This window comes from Medicago sativa, chromosome 3 (assembly GCF_051527215.1).
Source record: "Medicago sativa cultivar Bolivia chromosome 3, Bolivia_mono, whole genome shotgun sequence".
Classification (NCBI taxonomy): domain Eukaryota; kingdom Viridiplantae; phylum Streptophyta; class Magnoliopsida; order Fabales; family Fabaceae; genus Medicago; species Medicago sativa.
In genome coordinates, this window is record NC_140751.1 from 66,239,053 (window position 1) to 66,263,129 (window position 24,077).

Sequence of the window (24,077 nt, forward strand, 5' to 3'; positions counted from 1 at the left end):
AGACACTTCAAGCAGTTGGAGGAGTGGTTATTGGAAGAGTCAAAAGAAACCTCAAGTGATTTAAGCAGTACAAGTAAAAAGAATGTGGATGTTATTTTGACTATAGATTCTTGCTTTTGGGCACATGTTGAAGAGGCTATCCTTTTATGCAAAGAGTTGAATGTTGCCAATGAGAGTGACGAGACACTGAAAAAAATGTTTGAATTTGAGGAGTATGTTTATGGGTTGCTCAAGGAATATGCAGTGTCCCCGGATATTTTCTTGGCAAAAAGCAGCTATATTCGTTGGTGGAATGAGTATAAAAAGATTAAGGGATCTACATACACTTCACCACTTGTGAACTTCATGAACGATGATACGATGATTGAGAAGTATGCTACAAGAGCTTATGATTAACTTCTTATGTTTCCTTTCTTTGGTTTGATAAAAACTCCGAGTGAATTTTATCTTAGAATTGTGGGTCCTATAATAAGTTGAAGAGGAACGTTTTCGTTTATTCCCCTCTCAACATGAGATTTCAAATTTCAGTCTCTGTTTCAGTGTCTCAGCTCTGGATTTGTGTGTTTGTTTATGTCTCTTTGAGTGAATTCATATTTCAGTCTCTATGCTTTCAAATTTTAAGGTTGATACTTGATGTTTCATATTTTTTATTCCAACTATTTGCCCCCACTCATCTTAAAGCATTCAATTCTTCTTTTCTGTTGTTCTAGTAAAATATTTTGTATATAATGATGATAAGAAAAGCCAATGTTTGGACCGTTGCTTATCGTGTGCTAAATGTTCGAAGTTCTATATTGTGGATAGGTTCTATGATTGCGAGTATAGCACAACATGTGTTCTTATATTTACTGACTTTGCAATTGTATCCAGTCTTGATTTAGCAGAGCGTGTACAATTATATTCTCCCCAGCAACTACTTCAAGATTGGTAGCTTTGATATATGATTTCACATAATTTAACCATATTTTACAACTCTTAATATATGAAAACTCATACATTACAGAGAAAACATTTAGTTTTACTGATGCTATAGGTTGCCCAACCGTAGTTGTATATCACTAGAGTTGCATTCGCATTGAACTCAACTTCCTGGAAAAACAAAAGCTTGCCAGAAAATGCCATATGAGTTGATCTACCGACTGTCAACATAGTCAAGACAAGCGTATTATAGTTGCATACCTTCAATGGCAGGAGGCAAAATCAAGAAAGAAAAGGGAAAACTCGTAAAACAAACCCCATACCAAGCTTTCCACAAATCAAAAGGTCAACATTTGCTCAAAAACCAATTACTTGTTGAAACCATGGTTCAAAAATCTGATATTAAAACCACTGATGTTATTCTTGAGATTGGTCCTGGTACTGATAACTTAACTAAGAAGCTATTGGATGCTAGGAAAAAGGTTATTGTTGTTGAAATTGACCCGCGTATGGTTCTTGAACTTCATAAACGAATCTTTTGTGTAGGTGTGTTTGATTCTAATTTAGTGTTTTGGTTCAATGGTAGAAATTGTAAACAATGTAGAAGATACATTTCAGATTGAAAGGTGTGTTCGGTGTCCGACATCAAATTATTACCCGTGTCTATGTGTGAGTTTTGGTGTTGGGTCCAATGTTTGTGTCGTGTCGGTACTTCATAGATTTTTACCTTCACAGTATAATTTAGAATTTTGGATTTAAGTGCATGATTGGATTGACAATGTTAAATTTACCTTGATTCCATACATGCACTAAGTCACTAGAAACAACAGTGTTTTTTGTATGAAAAAACTCCTAGGATTCAGGTTAATGATTACTATGTAGAACTTCTTCGGTTTGTTAGTTGTCTGTTTGGCTAAAAGTTCAGATTTGGTTTATTTCTTTGATGTTGTGATTTGCTTTAATGCTAGAAGTGATACTTAAGAGTGTGTTTCACATGTTATTTTTGAGATTATTTGCTTCCCTTGATTGAGAATATAAACACTATCTCTTGATTGAATTTTTGTTAAGTTTATTTCTGAGATCCAGGTTTTACCCTAGAATCCCATGTTTTTTTATCTGTTTTTCCATTCCGTTTTTTATATATATATATATTTATCTTAAACTTGTGTGTGTGTGTGTCTATATAAATATAAATATATATATATATATATATATATATATATATATATATATATATATATATATAAACATGAAAATTACACCTGATATATAAGAGGACAATAAGTTGTGTCGCTAAACTTTTTTAAATGGCAAAATCTATCCTCGTGAATACAGTATTCATGGACCTAGGAAACATTACATTGATATGCATGACCTTTTAAACTCTATGTAGAAGGTCAACAGTCTCTGGTGCTAGGAAGCCAAAAGTGTCAAATGAAAATTGTATTAAAACGCGTTGATTGTCATAACACAATTTCTCGTGTTTGGCCACTTTGCTTGACACGGCTTTGAGAGTTATTTGTCCCACCTATTAAGAAAGTGAAAGTGTGAAAATGAGAAATGATTCATTAGATTGTAAAGTTGTTACATCAATGTATGTATACAAATCCAAAATGTACTAACTAATGTGAAGTGTACTACATGAAATGATCTAATTCTACTATACTAGCTAGTTTCTTGTACTGCATTTTCATTCTTCTTATCAGTTGAATAATTATTGTGTCATATCCCCCCATAAGTTGGAGGGTGGTAAATATCTAACATCCCCAACTTGGAAAGCAAGAGATTGAATGGTTGTGGAAACAAAGTTTTGGTAAAGAAATCTGCAATTTGATCATGAGTGGTGACTAAAAGTAACTTGAAGAGCCCAACTTACAACTTTTCCCTCACAATATGGCAATCAATTTCAACGTGTTTTGTTCTTTCATGAAAAACTGGGTTAGCTGCAATGTGCATAGCACTTTGATTATCACAATAAAGCACAAGAAGCTTAACACATTGAACTTGTAAATCCCTAAGCAGATATAATAACCACTGCAATTCACATATGGCAGAGGCCATAGCTCTATACTCAGCTTTAGATGAAGATCTGGAAACTGTAGCTTGCATTTTATTTCTCCAACATATAAGGGATTGACCAAGAAAAAAGCAATGGCCTAAAATTGAGCGCCTAGTATCCTTGCACCATACCCAGTCTGCATCAGTGTAACCTTGAATATGCAAGCCTGAAGATCTAGGAAAGAATATACCACGACCTGGGGAACCTTTAAGATACTTGAGAACCCTAAGAGCAACATTATAGTGAGTTTGAGTAGGTTTACTTAAGAATTGACTCAGTTGTTGGGTTATGAAAGTGATATCAGGTCTGGTTGTGTTCAAATAAATCAATCTTCCAATAAGTCTTCTATAAACTGAAATGTCAATCAATAGAGGAGAAGTGTCATTGTGAAGTTTGATAAAGGGATCAAAAGGGGTAGATACAGGCTTATAACCAAGAAGACATGAATCATGCAGAAGATCAAAACAATATTCCTTTGACAAAGGGAAATCCCACTATGTGAATGAGCTACTTTAAGACCTAAAAAGTATTTTAAGGTGCCAAGATCCTTGATTTTGAATGCCTGATGCAAAACATTCTTGATGATATTGAATTTAGAAAGAGAATTCCCAACTAGAATGATATCATCAACATAAACCAAAAGCACAGTAAAAGTTTCAAAAGTGGATTTAATAAACAAATAAGCATCAGATGCAGCTTGTTTAAAACCATTGGTGATGAGAAGATTGGTGAGCTTCTCATACCATTTTCTACTTGCCTGTTTGAGACCATACAAGGATTTAGACAACTTGCAGACTTTATTTGGCTTAGAAATAGTTAAACCTGGTGGAAGCTTCATGTACACACATCCTCTTGAAGATCACCATGCAAAAATGCATTATTTACATCTATTTGGTGCAAGAACCAATGATTGATGGAAGCCAAAGCAATTAAGAGTCTAAAAGTAGTGACTTTTGCAACTAGTGAGAAAGTGTCAAAATAGTCTAAGCCTTCAATTTGGTTGTACCCTTTTGCTACCAAACGTGCTTTATACCTCTCAATAGATCCATCAGCATCATACTTGATCATGTAAACCCATCTGCACCCTATAGGTTTAAGTTGTGAAGGAAGATCCATTATTGTCCAAGTACCAGTTTGATCAAGAGCATTAAGTTCAAGTTGCATAACTTGTCTCCAGCAGTTAGATTTGATAGCCTCAGCATAATATTTTGGTTCAATTTGAGAAACAAGAGACATAGCAAAAACATGTTGGGAGTTAGATAAATGTGTACGGGAAATAAAATTGGATAATGGATATTGACTATGAATTTTATTAACATGAGAAGCAGGATTATTAGAAGAGGGACAAATATAGTCTTGTAGATAAGATGGAAGTTTCTTAGTTCTATATGAGACCCTAAGAGGAGGAAGTGAGGATGGAGTGGTTGGATGTGAAGTGTGTATGGACTGATCAAGATTGGGAATAGGTGAGATAACAAGTGTAGTAGAATTGGGAATGGAATCATAAACATCAATGACAAATGACTGAGATGATGAATGATATTGCCAATTTGAGGTGGAAGAGGAAGTGGATGAAGTATATGGTAATATTAGTTCATGGAAAATAACATTTCTAGAAAGAAAAATCTCTCTAGAATCAAGATCAAAGAGAACATATCCCTTAGAACCTGACTTGTACCCAAGAAAACAAACTTTCTTGCTCTAGATTGTAATTTTGATCTATGAGCAAGAAGAGTAGAAGCAAAACATAGACAACCAAAGACTTTGATAAGGAGATTTTTGTTTAAGAAGAGGAGTGGGGACTCTATTGATGAGAAAAACTACATGTAGTACAACATAAGACCAGAACAGTTTAGGAAGCTCAGATTGAAAAAGCAAAGCTCTAGCAACAATAAGGATATGTTGATGCTTTCTTTCAACTCTACCATTTTGTTGAGGAGTCTATTATTCTGGCACGTTAGACTTAAGATGTTCTAAACGATGTTCCAACACAGAACACGGTAAAGAGATGTTGTATATGATGTTTAGAACATTAAGCTAACAAACATACTCATAATAAAACAATATAACAGACAGGAAAGAAAAGAGACACAGAGAAATTGTTAACCCAGTTCGGTGCAACGTCACCTACTCTGGGGGCTACCAAGCCAGGAAGGAAATTCACTAGTGCAGTCCGTATTCAAAAGCTCTCAGCAAACCACTTTTGCACTTATGACCTAGGACCTACCCCAACTAGACTTCAACCTAGGAACTCCTAGATCTGAGATCCCATCTCACTCCCTTACAACAGATCACAAACCTCTGTGATTCCCAAATTACAGACTCAAATCAAATGAGGTTACCCTCAAAAATAACAACTTGCAACCTTGCTTAAAAGCTTAGATGCAGTTCACAATCTACCTATCTCCTTGCTTAAAAGCTTCGGAGTAGTGTACAGTATTACAACTCAAAGCACAGTCCTAAACATGTATCAAGATGATACACGAAAGGCTCACAAGATATAAGACTCAAAACCTAAACAAAACTCTATTTTGTAAAACAATGTCTTGAATAATTCTTCAGGTCTTGCAGCCTTCTTTATATACTGAAGCAAGGCGTGTCATTCCTTCAATCATGCTTCAGATCGGATCAGTGACTTATTGATTAAGCAACATGGACGGATATGGAAACTCCTAGAAAGTAGGCTCATTAAAAGTCACCTTAAAAATACTTTCCTAAGTCATTTTAACAATTCCTTAAGAAATCACATATGTTCTGATCTCCTCATAATTGCACACGGTTCAGACCAACACATGCTGGTGTGGATTCCTTCAATTTAGCAAGCACGTGCGTAATCATAGGCGAAGCACAGAACGTACAGACCAGGTCTGGTTGTTGGAACATTGTGTTCCACATCTGAATTGAATATTTGTTTTAGGCAAAAGTGAAGCCAACATACAAATATCCAACAATCTCCCCCTTTGGCAAATTTTTGGCTAAAACAAATTCAGCCCACACATGTTAAAGCAGAAAGATAGCACACGCAACATTTCCTTCAATCTTCACAATTAAAATCTTCCTTGAAGAAAGGTTCACATTCTCAGACTTCTAAAAGATACCAAAATATAGTTCTTCAGTCATCACACATAATCTTCAGGACTAGAAGAATTATATTACAGGTCTCAGATTCTGCTTCCATTATTTTCACACAACAATTAACATATGGAATCAAGCAGACAAGAGAAACTAAAAGGTATCAGAGAGAAAATCAGAGTCTTGCAGCAGAGGACGTATAAGGAAAAATAAATTCCTGTACATCCTAAACAGACAGTCCACTGGCACAACACGCTACTTAGAGAAACATAGGAAAAACAATAATCAGTAGCTCAAACCATCAGGATGTTCCAACATCCACAGGAACATTCAGGGACACAAAAGTTTACTCCCCCTCAAGGAGCACAAACAGATATCTTTTACTCCCCCTGAATACATGCACTATATATAATTTTTTTTTTTTTTACAAACAAACAAGAATACCAGAAAAACCAAAATCACCAGAAAGCCAGAATCGGATGTCTCAACATCCGCAAGCACATAGTCAGGAAACATACAGCAAGGATATATCTACTCCCCCTTTTTAGCCATAAAATATGCCAAATTGAGATTTGATAAAAAGCATGAATTACAGCTAAAAGTACCTGACACTTTGAACAGTGGTTGCTATTCCTCATGGATGCAAACACCCAGCTTGCTCAGTAGTTTCTCAAATTGCTTGACATCTAAGGCTTTTGTGAAGATGTCAGCCAGTTGTTCTTCAGTTGTTACATGCTCCAGAGTTACTACCTTGTCTTCAACAAGGACCCTAATGAAGTGATGCCGGATGTCAATGTGCTTTGTTCTGCTATGTTGTATAGGATTCTTGGAGATGTTGATAGCACTTAAATTGTCACAGTACAATGTTAGAACATTTTGTTGAACATCATACTCTTCCAGCATTTGCTTCATCCAGACTAACTGAGAGCTGTAACACCTCGTTTTCCCAACATAAAAAATTTCATCATAAATCAGAGTTTTTCTTAAATCATAACGGAATGTCACATACTTCATGATAATCATAAAATAGATAATAATAATTATCTCTCAAAACTCAACATCAAAATCTAAAATCTTGCAGCGGAAAATAGTTCAACATGATCAAAGTCTTGGCACGCAGGCCTTATTAGAAAATCTCATAATTTTAATTCAATACTTAATCATAAAAAGGTTCATCAAGGACACGTAAGGAATAGAAGTAAAAACAGGTTTCCATCCCGTTACGTATCAGAGCACCTAGACACAATGTGAAGAGTCTACTCACGAACACAGCTAGTCCTGGTTACCTGCGCGTTACCAACGTAAGGGCAACATTACAACAGAAGGGGTGAAATTTCTCAAACAATAATATTAAACATATAAATCATATAAAGTACATTCAAGAACTTAAACATCAATAACATATCTTAAACTCCATTAACTAGCATCATTAATCACCTACATTAGGCATATACTTCATCAAATAACTTCAATTATTAATAATAAAACATCATCAAATAATAGTCGCAACACATTATCATAATCATATAACATCTTATCATAAATCACATAACATCTAACATCAACAATAATAATAAGCATCAATATCTAACATCAATAATAATAATAACCATCAACATCTAACATCAATAATAATAGGCATCACCATGTAATTCACTTGATAGCATTATCAAAACATAGCATTTATTGGAAACAACTTCATAACCAAGTTCAATAATCAACTTCATAAACAACATCATCATTAAATCATAATCACAATCAAATACCATCATCGAATATCATCATTAAATCATCATTAAATATAAGTTATGACGACTCTACAATGCAACAACAACTTCAACAACAACTTAGACAACTTCAACATGCATGTGGTACCACTAGGGCATTAAGCCCCCTTCGCTAAGGTCATATTTGGACCTCTCGGACATTAAGCCCCCATCGCTAAGGTCATAAAGAACCTGTCGGGCATAAGCCCCCATCGCTAAGGTCATAAAGAACCTGTCGGGCATTAAGCCCCCATCGCTAACTATGCAACGACACAATCTTCCTACAACTTGGACAACAACGTGAACATCTTATACAATTCCATTAAAATGGACAACTTCTTAAATCATGACAACTTAGACCGACTTATACATCTTCACTAAAACTCAACAGCAACAAAGACAGCGTATGGACAGCTCACAACATATTATCATCATTGAACGCATTACACTAACTTTAAGCATCACAAGTATTTACTTAATGTATTTATAACAACGTCACTTTACTTATAACATTAAATCAAGGTTCAACAGCAACAAACTGCGGCAAATACAGCATATAACAGTGCTTGAATATCATATCATCATTAAAGAAATGTATCATATCAACTTAATCATCAAAAAGAATCACATAATATAACAATATCAAATGATAATAAACAACATCTTAAAACATCATATTCATCAATCATAAACAACTTCATATAACATCGTATTTAAACATCGACAATAATTCACTATGTATCTTTGTAAAAACATAATAAATTATCCACAACCTATTTTCATGTCAAACCAAAGATACTGGAAATATATCATAAATATCAACAACTTTCATGTTTACAACAAAGATCAATTCAAAACAGAAACATATGAACAAAACGCAAAAACATGAAACAGAGAATGCTGTCACCGTACAATTTTGCTAAGACCTCCCTGTAGTATTTTCATCATAACTCACAGACCTAACATCATTTTCACGTCAAACCAAAGCCACTAGAAAGCTAACAAAATTATCTAAAACTTTCATGTTTACGCCTAAGACCAATTCTGTACCGATCAATACCAGTTTTCATTTTAAATTCGGAAAGCTTGTGCTAAAAGTCCATAAAAATTCACTGTGACCTACGTGCAGTAATTTGACCATAACTCAAGTTCTATAAATCTTTTTGACGTGAGACCAACGGCATTAGAAAGCTAACATCCATACCTACAACTTTCGTGTTTACACCTAAGACAAATTCCGCACCGATCAATACCAGTTTTAATATCAAAATTCGGGCAGAATGCAGATTTTCTTCAAGTTTCACCTAATCTCATGGTGCTAACCTCAAAACTACTTCCAATAATCATCCTATGGATTATCTAAGGTCTGTACACAATTTCTACATCAATTCAACAAGTTTTCATCATCTAATCATCAAATCTCTCTCAAAACCCTAATTCTCAAATTCTCACAAACTCTCCCCAACTTGTTAGATGTAATCTAATAATTTAACAACTTAATATTAATGCAAGATAGTCTCACCCTTACCTTAGATTAATTCCTGAATCAGCGGCAGCGTTCTTCTTTCCTAAGGTCTTCTCCTCTTCTCTTGACTTTTCTCTCCTCTTCTCTTCTTTCTTGTTCTCCTCTTTTCCAAAAAGCGGTTTCCGGTAAACTCTTTCTAACCTAAGCTTCTCTATCTATAATACTAAAATATTCTTCCCAAATCTATTTAGGCCCAACAATTTATTCTTCTTTCTATTCTAACCCCCAATTCCACTCACACTAATAATCCTCATATTCTAATGAATAATATTTCTCTACTAAATATATATCTCTCCCACTTGATAATATTAATACACCAAATAACATATATATTTCCACATAAAATAACAAATATATTTCTGCACCAAATAACATATATATTTCTACACAAAATAACAAATATATTTCTACACCAAATAACATATATATTATGCTAGTAAATACCAACATATAACATAACAAAATATCACTCAACAAAATATATTAACTAAATTATAAAAAGACATCTAATCTCAATAAATCATATACCCTCATATAAATCATATAAATACATAAATATATTCTAAAACTAAGTAAAATAATTAAATAAAAAGGAGGGCGTTACAACTCTCCCCAACTTAAAAGAATTTCGTCCTCGAAATTCAAGCACAATAGAAAATAAATTTAGTCATTGCTCCTTCAAACAAGACACAAAACCACATCATAGTTAGTCAGTTAAACATGATCACACAACAAAACATAACTACTAACTAGAAAACATGACGATACGACACAACGACTCATCTACTTGGCCGGACGGACCGACCTGCTCTGATACCAATTGTAACACCTCGTTTTCCCAACATAAAAAATTTCATCATAAATCAGAGTTTTTCTTAAATCATAACGGAATGTCACATACTTCATGATAATCATAAAATAGATAATAATAATTATCTCTCAAAACTCAACATCAAAATCTATAATCTTGCAGCGGAAAATAGTTCAACATGATCAAAGTCTTGGCACGCAGGCCTTATTAGAAAATCTCATAATTTTAATTCAATACTTAATCATAAAAAGGTTCATCAAGGACACGTAAGGAATAGAAGTAAAAACAGGTTCCCATCCCGTTACGTATCAGAGCACCTAGACACAATGTGAAGAGTCTACTCACGAACACAGCTAGTCCTGGTTACCTGCGCGTTACCAACGTAAGGGCAACATTACAACAGAAGGGGTGAAATTTCTCAAACAATAATATTAAACATATAAATCATATAAAGTACATTCAAGAACTTAAACATCAATAACATATCTTAAACTCTATTAACTAGCATCATTAATCACCTACATTAGGCATATACTTCATCAAATAACTTCAATTATTAATAATAAAACATCATCAAATAATAGTCGCAACACATTATCATAATCATATAACATCTTATCATAAATCACAAAACATCTAACATCAACAATAATAATAAGCATCAATATCTAACATAAATAATAATAATAACCATCAACATCTAACATCAATAATAATAGGCATCACCATGTAATTCACTTGATAGCATTATCAAAACATAGCATTTATTGGAAACAACTTCATAACCAAGTTCAATAATCAACTTCATAAACAACATCATCATTAAATCATAATCACAATCAAATACCATCATCGAATATCATCATTAAATCATCATTAAATATAAGTTATGACGACTCTACAATGCAACAACAACTTCAACAACAACTTAGACAACTTCAACATGCATGTGGTACCACCAGGGCATTAAGCCCCCTTCGCTAAGGTCATATTTGGACCTGTCGGGCATTAAGCCCCCATCGCTAAGGTCATAAAGAACCTGTCGGGCATTAAGCCCCCATCGCTAACTATGCAACGACACAATCTTCCTACAACTTGGACAACAACGTGAACATCTTATACAATTCCATTAAAATGGACAACTTCTTAAATCATGACAACTTAGACCGACTTATACATCTTCACTAAAACTCAACAGCAACAAAGACAGCGTATGGACAGCTCACAACATATTATCATCATTGAACGCATTACACTAACTTTAAGCATCACAAGTATTTACTTAATGTATTTATAACAACGTCACTTTACTTATAACATTAAATCAAGGTTCAACAGCAACAAACTGCGGCAAATACAGCATATAACAGTGCTTGAATATCATATCATCATTAAAGAAATGTATCATATCAACTTAATCATCAAAAAGAATCACATAATATAACAATATCAAATGATAATAAACAACATCTTAAAACATCATATTCATCAATCATAAACAACTTTATATAACATCGTATTTAAACATCGACAATAATTCACTATGTATCTTTGTAAAAACATAATAAATTATCCACAACCTATTTTCATGTCAAACCAAAGATACTGGAAATATATCATAAATATCAACAACTTTCATGTTTACAACAAAGATCAATTCAAAACAGAAACATATGAACAAAACGCAAAAACATGAAACAGAGAATGCTGTCACCGTACAATTTTGCTAAGACCTCCCTATAGTATTTTCATCATAACTCACAGACCTAACATCATTTTCACGTCAAACCAAAGCCACTAGAAAGCTAACAAAATTATCTAAAACTTTCATGTTTACGGCTAAGACCAATTCTGTACCGATCAATACCAGTTTTCATTTTAAATTCGGAAAGCTTGTGCTAAAAGTCCATAAAAATTCACTGTGACCTACGTGCAGTAATTTGACCATAACTCAAGTTCTATAAATCTTTTTGACGTGAGACCAACGGCATTAGAAAGCTAACATCCATACCTACAACTTTCGTGTTTACACCTAAGACAAATTCCGCACCGATCAATACCAGTTTTAATATCAAAATTCGGGCAGAATGCAGATTTTCTTCAAGTTTCACCTAATCTCATGGTGCTAACCTCAAAACTACTTCCAATAATCATCCTATGGATTATCTAAGGTCTGTACACAATTTCTACATCAATTCAACAAGTTTTCATCATCTAATCATCAAATCTCTCTCAAAACCCTAATTCTCAAATTCTCACAAACTCTCCCCAACTTGTTAGATGTAATCTAATAATTTAACAACTTAATATTAATGCAAGATAGTCTCACCCTTACCTTAGATTAATTCCTGAATCAGCGGCAGCGTTCTTCTTTCCTAAGGTCTTCTCCTCTTCTCTTGACTTTTCTCTCCTCTTCTCTTCTTTCTTGTTCTCCTCTTTTCCAAAAAGCGGTTTCCGGTAAACTCTTTCTAACCTAAGCTTCTCTATCTATAATACTAAAATATTCTTCCCAAATCTATTTAGGCCCAACAATTTATTCTTCTTTCTATTCTAACCCCCAATTCCACTCACACTAATAATCCTCATATTCTAATGAATAATATTTCTCTACTAAATATATATCTCTCCCACTTGATAATATTAATACACCAAATAACATATATATTTCCACATAAAATAACAAATATATTTCTGCACCAAATAACATATATATTTCTACACAAAATAACAAATATATTTCTACACCAAATAACATATATATTATGCTAGTAAATACCAACATATAACATAACAAAATATCACTCAACAAAATATATTAACTAAATTATAAAAAGACATCTAATCTCAATAAATCATATACCCTCATATAAATCATATAAATACATAAATATATTCTAAAACTAAGTAAAATAATTAAATAAAAAGGAGGGCGTTACAACTCTCCCCAACTTAAAAGAATTTCGTCCTCGAAATTCAAGCACAATAGAAAATAAATTTAGTCATTGCTCCTTCAAACAAGACACAAAACCACATCATAGTTAGTCAGTTAAACATGATCACACAACAAAACATAACTACTAACTAGAAAACATGACGACACGACACAACGACTCATCTACTTGGCCGGACGGACCGACCTGCTCTGATACCAATTGTAACACCTCGTTTTCCCAACATAAAAAATTTCATCATAAATCAGAGTTTTTCTTAAATCATAACGGAATGTCACATACTTCATGATAATCATAAAATAGATAATAATAATTATCTCTCAAAACTCAACATCAAAATCTAAAATCTTGCAGCGGAAAATAGTTCAACATGATCAAAGTCTTGGCACGCAGGCCTTATTAGAAAATCTCATAATTTTAATTCAATACTTAATCATAAAAAGGTTCATCAAGGACACGTAAGGAATAGAAGTAAAAACAGGTTCCCATCCCGTTACGTATCAGAGCACCTAGACACAATGTGAAGAGTCTACTCACGAACACAGCTAGTCCTGGTTACCTGCGCGTTACCAACGTAAGGGCAACATTACAACAGAAGGGGTGAAATTTCTCAAACAATAATATTAAACATATAAATCATATAAAGTACATTCAAGAACTTAAACATCAATAACATATCTTAAACTCTATTAACTAGCATCATTAATCACCTACATTAGCCATATACTTCATCAAATAACTTCAATTATTAATAATAAAACATCATCAAATAATAGTCGCAACACATTATCATAATCATATAACATCTTATCATAAATCACATAACATCTAACATCAACAATAATAATAAGCATCAATATCTAACATAAATAATAATAATAACCATCAACATCTAACATCAATAATAATAGGCATCACCATGTAATTTGAAGGTGAGAAAAACACAAGAAGGGGGGGTTGAATTGTGTTTTTGGAAAATTCTTCGTTTCTCCTAAAAACTGAACACACTGATCAGAAGCTAAGTGAGACAGCTTCTGAAGTGATAATCAGAATCTAAATGCAGCGGAATAAACAGAGAGAGAGAAGAAGAACGACACAAAGCAATTATACTGGTTCCTTCCACAATCCGGAAGTAGTCCAGTCCCCCTTGCACTTCCAAGGAGATTTCACTATGAGTAATATCTGATTACAAATGCTCAAGCACACAAGCAAGAGACTTCCAATGCTCAAGCACACAAGCAAGAGACTTCCTTTGCTCAAGAACACAATCAAGAGACTTCCTGCTCAAGCACAAAAGCAAGAGACTTCCTAACTAAACAAAATTACACAGAAAATTGTTTAAGTTTGAACACTTGATATACAATCAGAGGTGCTCACAATACAAATCAGATACAGACTCAATGGACTTAAGAATTTCTAAGATATGACTTTGAGACACAGAAATTCTAAGTGAATGCAGAACAATTTCAGCAGAGGTTTGGTACTTGTGAAAAATCTTGTGAGTCTTTCGTTCAGCGTTCTTGCATTACCAATTCTCTAGGTCTTCACTCCTTTATATAGAGGTGTGAAAGAGACGTTGTGAAATTGCCAGCACACCAAAGAGTCGTTGTTGAAGCTTGATCTTTCACCAATGATCTTTTGCCTGATTTGGTTGTTGTCCTATGAAGAACAAATTTGAAATCCATTCCTTATCCAAAGGAACATCTATGCAGGCGAAACCGTATTCTGGAGCTGTTTTCTTGTCCTGTAGCGTGGACACAAAACAGAGTAGTGGAGAACGTGGTTGTACAATTCGTACAAAGTACAATGTCAACGCTTTCGTCCAAATTGCAAGCACACGCCTTCAAACACCTTTGAAATGACCGTTGCAAGTTCCACTAATCTTTTGTTTGTGTTTTCGAATCCAATAGACAGCTTTTGCATTGATAAAACTTCAATTCTTGATTCTTTGCAAATCCAGTTGAAATTCAGCTTCTGGTGAAATGGCTTCTGATGAGGCAGCTTCTGATGATGCAGCTTCTGATGGATGACTTCTGCAGCTTCTGATGATGCAGCTTCTGATGGATGACTTCTGCAGCTTCTGATGATGCAGCTTCTGATGATATGACTTCTGAACTTCTTGTCTTCAGGAGCACTATTCCAACTTCAGAAGCGACTTAACTTCAGAAGCACTATCCTTACTTCAGAAGCAACTTAACTTCAGGAGCGCTTTTTCTCTTCAGTAGCAAGTTGCCTTCAGGAGCGTCCAAGCTTCAAATTTTTGTTGATTCCTTAGCTCTTTATTTGCTCATTCAGAACCAATGATGATGTAACTTTGTAATTATGGTCCTGTACACTTGAACAAATATTAGCTAGTCCAATTTACAATTTTTAATACCTTGTTATCATCAAAACTCTTTAAGGTTTATTGTTAAACACATTTTGTTCCAACAATCTCCCCCTTTTTGATGATGACAAACAAAAGTATTTAAAATTGATCAATTGTTGTTAATCTAATTAACAAGTTGACTTTGGGGTTCTGAGGTTTGTAAGCTCAGAATCTGAGGTTTGTAAGCTCAAACTCCCCCTGAGTCTGATAGTCTTTAAGGTGAGGTTTGTAAGCTCCCCCTAAGTTCTATCCAGGTTAATTAAATTCATTTTTCGCGCAATAAAATTATCAGAGCTTTAAAACAAAATTGAATCATTGAAAGAATTAACTTATAGATAAGAAGAATGGTTCAATTAATTTTACTTGAATTTTGATACTCCTTCGTTCGTTCATAGCTTATACCAATAAGGTAAGAATGATAGAAGTTTTTCAAAAATTTCAAATGCCATTAATGGGGCTCAGAGCCTTTAAATACTTGTCACATATACTCCCCCTTTTGTCATTATCAAAAAAAATTGAAATATATATAAGCATAAAAGACAAAAAGATATGAGAAAAACTCAAACAAGAGAGAGTATACTAAGCAATGAACTAAATAAATCAGAGCAAAATATATGAACATGTATATTTAAAATATCAGAAGCAGCTAAACAGTCAGAATCAGTAAGCATTCAGAAGCAAAGAGAAATAAAACACGATGGTTTCAGAAGCAAGGACTAGGAATTTAAAACAAACAACAAACAAAAAGAAAAACACAAGGGTGTGCAACTAAGGGTTGGTTTGTTGTTGTTTCTTCATCTCCTCCATCTCTTCAATTTTCTTCTGCAACAGTTCTTCAAGTTGTTGTTGCCTCTGGAGAAGAGCTTGTTCCCTTTCTCTAGCTTCTTGTTGTTGCTGTGCCATCTGTTTCTTCAGAAGCTTACACAACCTTGCTTCTCTGGTCAAGTAATCCGTTTCAAAGAAGAAAGGCTGGTTTGCCAGGAGCAGTGTAGAACTTCTTACTCTAAGACTCTGATTCACATGCTCCATTAGCCTTCTGACTGAGGCTTGCTTGACTCTGATGCATTTAGCCTTGATTTCTTCGATAAGCTCAGCTGCCCGGTTCTGAAGTGATGCCCAGGAGTCTTCATATGTACTTGTGAGATCAATTGTCCTCCTTTGATCCACAAGATTATGCATTTGACTCAGAATTGTCAGAAGCTCAGCATTAATATAACCAGATTCCAGGATGTTTGTGGGTGGATGTTCAAGGATTTCAAGATCAGAATCACTGATTTCCAAATCTTGAACAGGGTTAGGAACTGGAATGGTAATGTGTGTTTGAGTGTTTGAAGATGAAGGCTGGTCAGAAATAATGTGTGTGGTGGAGGTTGAGGTTTGAACATTGACTAGAGAGATGTCAACATCCATGGGAGTTGGTTCTGGAGAGTGTTCAGGTAAAGGTTGAAAGTCAGTTTCAGTTTCAGTTTCAGTTGGTGGTTGTTGTGGTGAAGTTGATGTTTGAGTGTTTGGCTGGGGGTCAATGGTAGCTGTTGGTGATTGTGGGGGTGTTGTGGGTTTATGTGGTTCAGGTGTTTGTTGATGGGGGTTTTCTGAAACAACGTTTTCAGAAGCAGCTGCTTCTGGAGTTGTTTCAGAGGCTTTTTCTGAGGTTATGTCTATGGGTAAGTCACCTGAATAGTGTAGAATAAGATTGTCTAAGACAGAAGTGTCTTCTATTGGTTCAGGTACAGATGGTGAAGAGGGTGAAATGGGGATAGGGGTGACTGGAATCTGGATTACCTGATCTGCAGGGCCAGCTTCAGAAGTGATAGTACTAGGTGCTTTCAGAACCGCTTCTGAAGCTTTAACAGCCACTTCCTTGACTTCTTCAGACTTCTTCTTGAAAAATTCATCACAATTCTCCAGTCCTGAAGCCTTGAGTCTTTGATCCCTCTCCAAATTGTATTGAGCTTCTTTCCTTTTTAACTCAGCTAGCATCTGAACAGCTTGCCCATCAGCTTCTTTCTCCATATCAGAAGTTACTTCAACCATTGGAGTGAAGGTTAGTTCAGATGCCTTCTTCTTGTGCTCATTTGCCTTTATCCCATCAAGAACTTTATTCAGATGCTCTTCTGTGATGACGGACTCTGATCTGCCCTTACTTCTTTTTATGGGAATAGAAGCAGCCCTAATTTTCTTCTTCTCCATTCTATCTGCTAACTTATCAGCAGCGTATTCCTTAGCCATTCTTTCCATGGCTGGAGTTACTTCAAACATGGAGTTTTTCAACTCAAGTGGAGCTTTCTTCTTCTTCAGCTTGGGCTCAGCTTCTTCTTTCTCTAACTCGTCCAGAGCTTCATCCAACTTCTCTTTATGGTAGACAGTTTCAGTCTTTCCTCTCTTTCTCTTAACAACTTTCAGTTGCTTGCCCTTGTCAGCAGCAGCTCCAGATGCAGTAACACTCTTAACTTTCTTCACTTTAACAGATGCTAAGTGTTCAGGATTACTTTCCTTAATTATGGAAGGAAAGTCCCTGATAATCTCGGATTCTTCTGTGGTCATCTCCAACCACTTTTCATCTTTGGAGACTTCCTTAATGAACTTCATAGAGCATAAGCTCCTGCTACTGATAGACCTTTCAGCAGTAGAGACTTCGAAACATTTATCAGAAGCACTCCTTGTCCTTTTTAAGAACTCCAGCACCCTTCCTTGATGAAAGATTTCAGACAGCAATCTTCCATAGGGTACTTGTTTTTTTCCTCTTGTAGTGCTTTCGTTTATGGCCCAGCAGAGGTGATCCATTACATATCTGGGGAAGTTTATCTTTTCCAGATTGGTCATGAAATAAATTGCTAGCTTCTGTTGGTTGTTGGGTTGGTCAGACCCTCCTGCTCTTTGAAAGAAGCAATCATTACTGAATTTCACCAACATTCTGTTGTGAATCTCCATTTCTGAAGGCTTGGCATCTTTCTTCCCACCCAGAAGAGAGTTGTAGTAACCTTTTAGCAGGACATCTTCCTTCCTGACTATTTCTTGGAATCTTCCCTCTGCATGCCTTCTACAAGCTTTAGCTATAACTTCCTCAGTGATGGTTATAGGAATGCCCATCACTTCAGACCTTATTTCTAAGCTGTCAAATGATGTAGGATTCATATCCATGGCCATTTTCCCTTTCTTTGACCCAGCTTGTTTGCTTACAACTTTTGCAGGCTTTTCATTGTACACTTCAGCTTTTAACCAAAAGTCCTTGACCAAGTTCACATCTGTTGGCCCATTTAGCATCCTGAAATACTCAGACAGCTCTTGTGTCTCTATCAATCCTTCCATGTTTACTTCGTACTTCTTGAGTGAAGTAAAATCCACCGGTGACTCTATTTGAACTATTAAGGATTCCCATGGAATATCCATAGTCTTCTCTTTGTAGACGGACCCGGATTCTGGTACGCTTTGCATGTTTGATGTAGATTCTGAAACTCTTGAGCTTGATGATGCCATTTGATGATTGAAGAAGATTTGAAGAAGATGAAGATTTTAGGGTTCTAAGGTTGAGAGAATGCGCTTACTTCGCAGGAGGTTTGAGAGCAAATGTGTTTGTTGTGAGTGAGTAGTGTGTGAATTGTCAAAGTGTTAAAAGTAAAACGATTGCAATTCAAAAGAGACAAACAAACATAACATTAATGACAAAATTGGGGGCGCGTGAAAAGTACTTTCAAAGCTATAAATCATCATTGCCCTTTTTAGTTATACACCAACACATACAGGCCACGTAAGAAGTTCACAGAGTAACTACCAAGTTAGTGGGCCAGAAGTTACTTTAAAAAGTAACTCCCAACGTTTCCACTAATTCAACTATTCAGAAGCAACAAATCCAGCTTCTGGACTTCAGATGCTGACGTCATCATCAGAAGCGAGTTTTCCTCAGAACCTCAATAAAGAGCTTCTGATGGACTACCGCTTCTGAACTAACTTCAGAACCTAAAATCCTATTCAGGAGCAAACAAACATTTAATCAGACACGAAGTGCATGTTCAAATTTTTCTTTATAAAATCAAATCTTTCAACAGTTAAAGGCTTAGTAAATATATCAGCCCATTGATTTTCAGTATCAATGAATTGTATATCTAAAATTCCTTTTTGAACATAATCTCTGATAAAATGGTGTTTGATTTCAATGTGCTTAGCTCTTGAATGCAAAATTGGATTTTTAGACAAACAAATAGCAGCAGTATTATCACAATAAATGGGAATACTGTTAGCAGTTATCTGATAATCTTCCAACTGATGTTTCATCCAAAGTAGTTGTGTACAACAACTTGCAGCTGAAATGTATTCTGCTTCTGCTGTAGACATAGCAATAGTTGTTTGTCTTTTGCTAGCCCAGGATATAAGATTATCACCCAGAAATTGACAATTGCCACTGGTTGACTTTCTTTCAATCCTATCACCAGCATAATCAGCATCACAGAATCCAATTAGCTTATAATCTAAGGATTTCCTATAAAGGAGTCCAAGATTAGTTGTTCCCTTCAAATACCTGAAGATTCTCTTGACAGCTGTCATATGAGATTCTCTAGGATCTGATTGGAATCTTGCACACAAGCATACACTGAATAAAATATCTGGCCTAGATGCAGTGAGGTATAACAAAGAACCAATCATACCTCTATATAGCTTCTGATCTACTTTAGCTCCTTCATCTTCTTTGCTTAAGTTGCACGTGGGGTGCATTGGAGTGTTCATCACTTTACAATCTTCAAGTTTAAACTTCTTCAGAAGCTCCTTTGTGTACTTTGATTGATGAACATAGACTCCATCTTTGCATTGATTGATTTGAATGCCAAGGAAGAACTTCAGCTCTCCCATCATGCTCATTTCAAATTCATCCTGCATTAACTCAGAAAATTCCTTGCAAAGAGATGCATTAGTAGAACCAAATATTATATCATCAACATATATTTGCACAACAAGAATATCTTTCCCAAGGGTCCTTCTGAAGAGTGTAGTATCAACCTGTCCTCTTTTAAAATCATTTTTGATTAAGAAATTACTTAGTCTATCATACCAAGCTCTGGGAGCTTGTTTCAAGCCATATAGTGATTTCTTCAGTTTAAAAACATGGTCAGGATATTTAATATCCTCAAATCCAGGAGGTTGCTTGACATACACTTCTTCTTCTATGACACCATTGAGAAATGCACTCTTGACATCCATCTGATATAATATTATGCCATGATTAACTGCATAGGAAAGAAGTAACCTGATTGCTTCCAATCTTGCAACTGGAGCAAACGTTTCAGTGTAATCAATGCCTTCTTGTTGACTATACCCTTGTGCAACAAGCCTGGCTTTGTTTCTTGTTACTTCACCTTGCTCATTCAGCTTGTTTCTGAATACCCATTTTGTTCCAATAATGTTCTTGTGCTGAGGTTTGGGTACCAGATCCCACACATCATTTCTTTGAAATTGATTCAACTCTTCTTGCATAGCTAGGATCCATCCATCATCTGAAAGTGCTTCATCAACTGTTGTAGGTTCAATCATTGAGATTAGTCCAATCATTGACTCTTCTTGTCTGAAATGTGATCTTGTTCTTCTTGGACTATCTTTGTTTCCAATGATTAGCTCCTCAGGATGTGAAGACTTGTGTTTGAATGTGTTTCTGGGAGGATCTTCTTGATGTGAGCCATCTTGTGCTTCATCAGAAGCAGTTTCATCTTGCGCTTCTGATGTGGGTTCAGCTTTTGGACTATCTTCAGACTCAGCTATCTGATCAGGTTCTGGAGTAGCTTCAGGAACCTGTATCTCTGCAAAACTTTCACCTTGCTTTGAAGGTTTATCTTCAAGCTCCTTGTCATCAAATTTAACGTGCATAGATTCTTCAACACAAAGTGTTTCTGAATTATACACTCTGTATGCCTTTGACCTTTCAGAGTAACCTAAAAAGATTCCTCTTTGGGCCTTGGCATCAAATTTCTTTAGGTAGAGCTTGTTGTTCAGAATGTAACATGTACATCCAAATTGATGAAAGTAAGAGATATTGGGTTTTCTTCCTTTAAAGAGTTCATATGCTGTTTTCTCCAAAATAGGTCTAATATAGATCCTGTTTTGAACATAGCATGCTGTATTCACTGCTTCTGCCCAAAAATGTTTTGGTAAATTGTTTTCATGAATCATGGTTCTGGCCATTTCTTGTAAAGTTCTATTCTTTCTCTCAACAACCCCATTTTGTTGTGGTGTTCTAGGAGAAGAGAATTCATGGAAAATTCCATGTTTTTCACAAAAAGCTTCAAATGGCTCATTTTCAAATTCTCCACCATGATCACTTCTGACTTTCAAAATTTTTGATTCTTTTTCAGATTGAATTTGAGTGCAGAAGCTACTGAATACATCACACGCAACATCTTTACTCTTTATGAATTTCACCCAAGTCCATCTGCTGTAATCATCAACAATGACTAATCCATATCTACTTCCATATAAGGATGCAGTACTCACTGGTCCAAATAAATCAATATGGAGTAATTCTAAAGGTCTTGAGGTTGAAACAATGTCTTTGGTTTTAAAAGATGATTTCACAATTTTCCCTCTCTGACATGCACCACAGAGTGCATCTGAATGATAGTCAATGTCTGGTAGCCCTTTCACAAGTTGTAACTTACTAAGCTTAGAGATTAACCTCCAGTTAGCATGTCCCAACCTTCTGTGCCACATCCATTTCTTATCATTCACTGATAGTAGGCAAATCACCTTCTGATCAGCCAGTTCAGAAAAATTGATTTTATAGACATTGTCAACTCTCTTTCCCTTGAACACAATGGATTTGTCTTCCTTGTTGATTACTGTACAGTTGGGTTTTTCAAAAAGCACATCATAACCATTATCACAAAATTGACTAATGCTCAAAAGGTTATGTTCAAGACCATCTACCAACCATACATTATTAATTGAGGTAGAGGAATTACCAATAGTTCCTGTACCTATGATCTTGCCTGACTGGTTGCCTCCAAATTTCACATTTCCTCCCTCTTTCATTGTTAGGCTGAGGAACATGGACTTGTCTCCTGTCATGTGTCTTGAGCAACCGCTGTCTAGGTACCATGATCTTTGCTTTGGCACTGCTCTTAGACATACCTGCATCATTGACATTTTTAGATTTAGGTACCCATTGTTCTATGGGTCCTGGAAGGTTAGTACTTAAGGCTTTACTTTTCACTTCTTGTACCTTGTGCTGTGAGTTGGGTTGCTTCTGATTAACCATCACCTTAGGTTTTGGTACTTCAGAAGCAGTAACTGTCTTCTTCTGACACTTAGACTTCAGAACCCCAGATTTTGGTTTCACCAGACTCTGAGGAATAGGTTCTGATCTTTTCAGGATCCTAACCTTTGAAGTCTTGGAATCAGATTTGATCATAGCCTTTGACTTAGAGTTCTTTGGCTTTGAAGTAATCTTAGCCTTAGAACTAGAAGCTTCAGGTTCTGATTGAACAACAGTTTCCAACTCAGCCCCTTCTGGTACAAAGAATGTTTTCAGATCTTCCTTGATGCATTCACAACAAGACTTTAGATTGGTTTTATCAAGTTTCACTTCTGGAAAACCAATTCCTCTGCCATTGTTCTTGTAAATGCTATAAATCATAGAAGCTACTCTGCTTCTGTCAATGCCAGATATAATGAAATCTTCAAGAGCAATTTCATGATTACTTAAAGGTTTTTCATTACACTTTTCTTGTAGCTTCTGACATAAGAACCTGAGCTGATCTTCATATGTTTTACACATGAAGTCAAAGCCCCTAAGTCCTTGTTCAGAAGCTTTCAGATCCAATAGAGTTGATTTTTGCTGTTGTACCAAATCAGCATATTTTTCTTTTAAATCCTTCAACTCATTGGTTCTTACTTCAAAGTGTGTAAGAAGTTCTTTAAGTGACTCAACAAGTTCATCTCTGGGAATTTTGGAATATACCTCGTTTTCATCTTCTGAGTCTGAATCTGATCCAGCTTCTGAAGTTGCTGTTGCTACCAACCCAACAGCTACCTTTGCATCTTCATCAGCTTCCTCTTTATCAGATCCAGATTCACTACCCAAATCATCCCAGGTTGCCATTAAACTCTGCTTAATCTGCTTCTTGAATTTGCTTGGTTTGAAGGTAGACCTCTTTGATTTGTCCTTTGACTTTTCTCTTTGAAGATCAGGGCATTCAGCAATGAAGTGACCAGGCTTCTTACAGTTGAAGCATCCCTTCTGATCTTCTTTCCTTGAGCTTCTGGAGTTACCCCTTTTGGAGAGAAACTTTCTGTTCTTCTTGGCCAGATATTGAAGTCTGTTTGAGAGCATGGCCATTTCAGCAGCATCTGGTTCAGAATCTGAACTTGACTGTTCTTCCTCTTCAGATTCAACCACTTTGAGAGCTTTTGATGACTTGCCTTTGGATGGAAGAGCTATTGATTTACTCTTCTTAGTAGACTCGTGTTCATTAAGACTTAACTCATGAACTTTGAGAGAACTAACAAGATCTTCAACACTTAAAGTGTTTAAATCTTTAGCTTCCTCAATGGCAGTCACCTTTGGTCTCCATCTGGCAGGTAAGCTTCTGAGTATCTTGCTTACATGATCAGAAGCAACATAGC

The 24,077-nt window shown here is 35.5% G+C and overlaps 1 pseudogene; it reads right to left on the reverse strand.

The window, feature by feature from the left end:
- Positions 1 to 2,583: 2,583 nt before the first annotated feature.
- Positions 2,584 to 24,077, reverse strand: part of LOC146939299 (uncharacterized) — a 30,061-nt pseudogene continuing 8,567 nt past the window's right edge.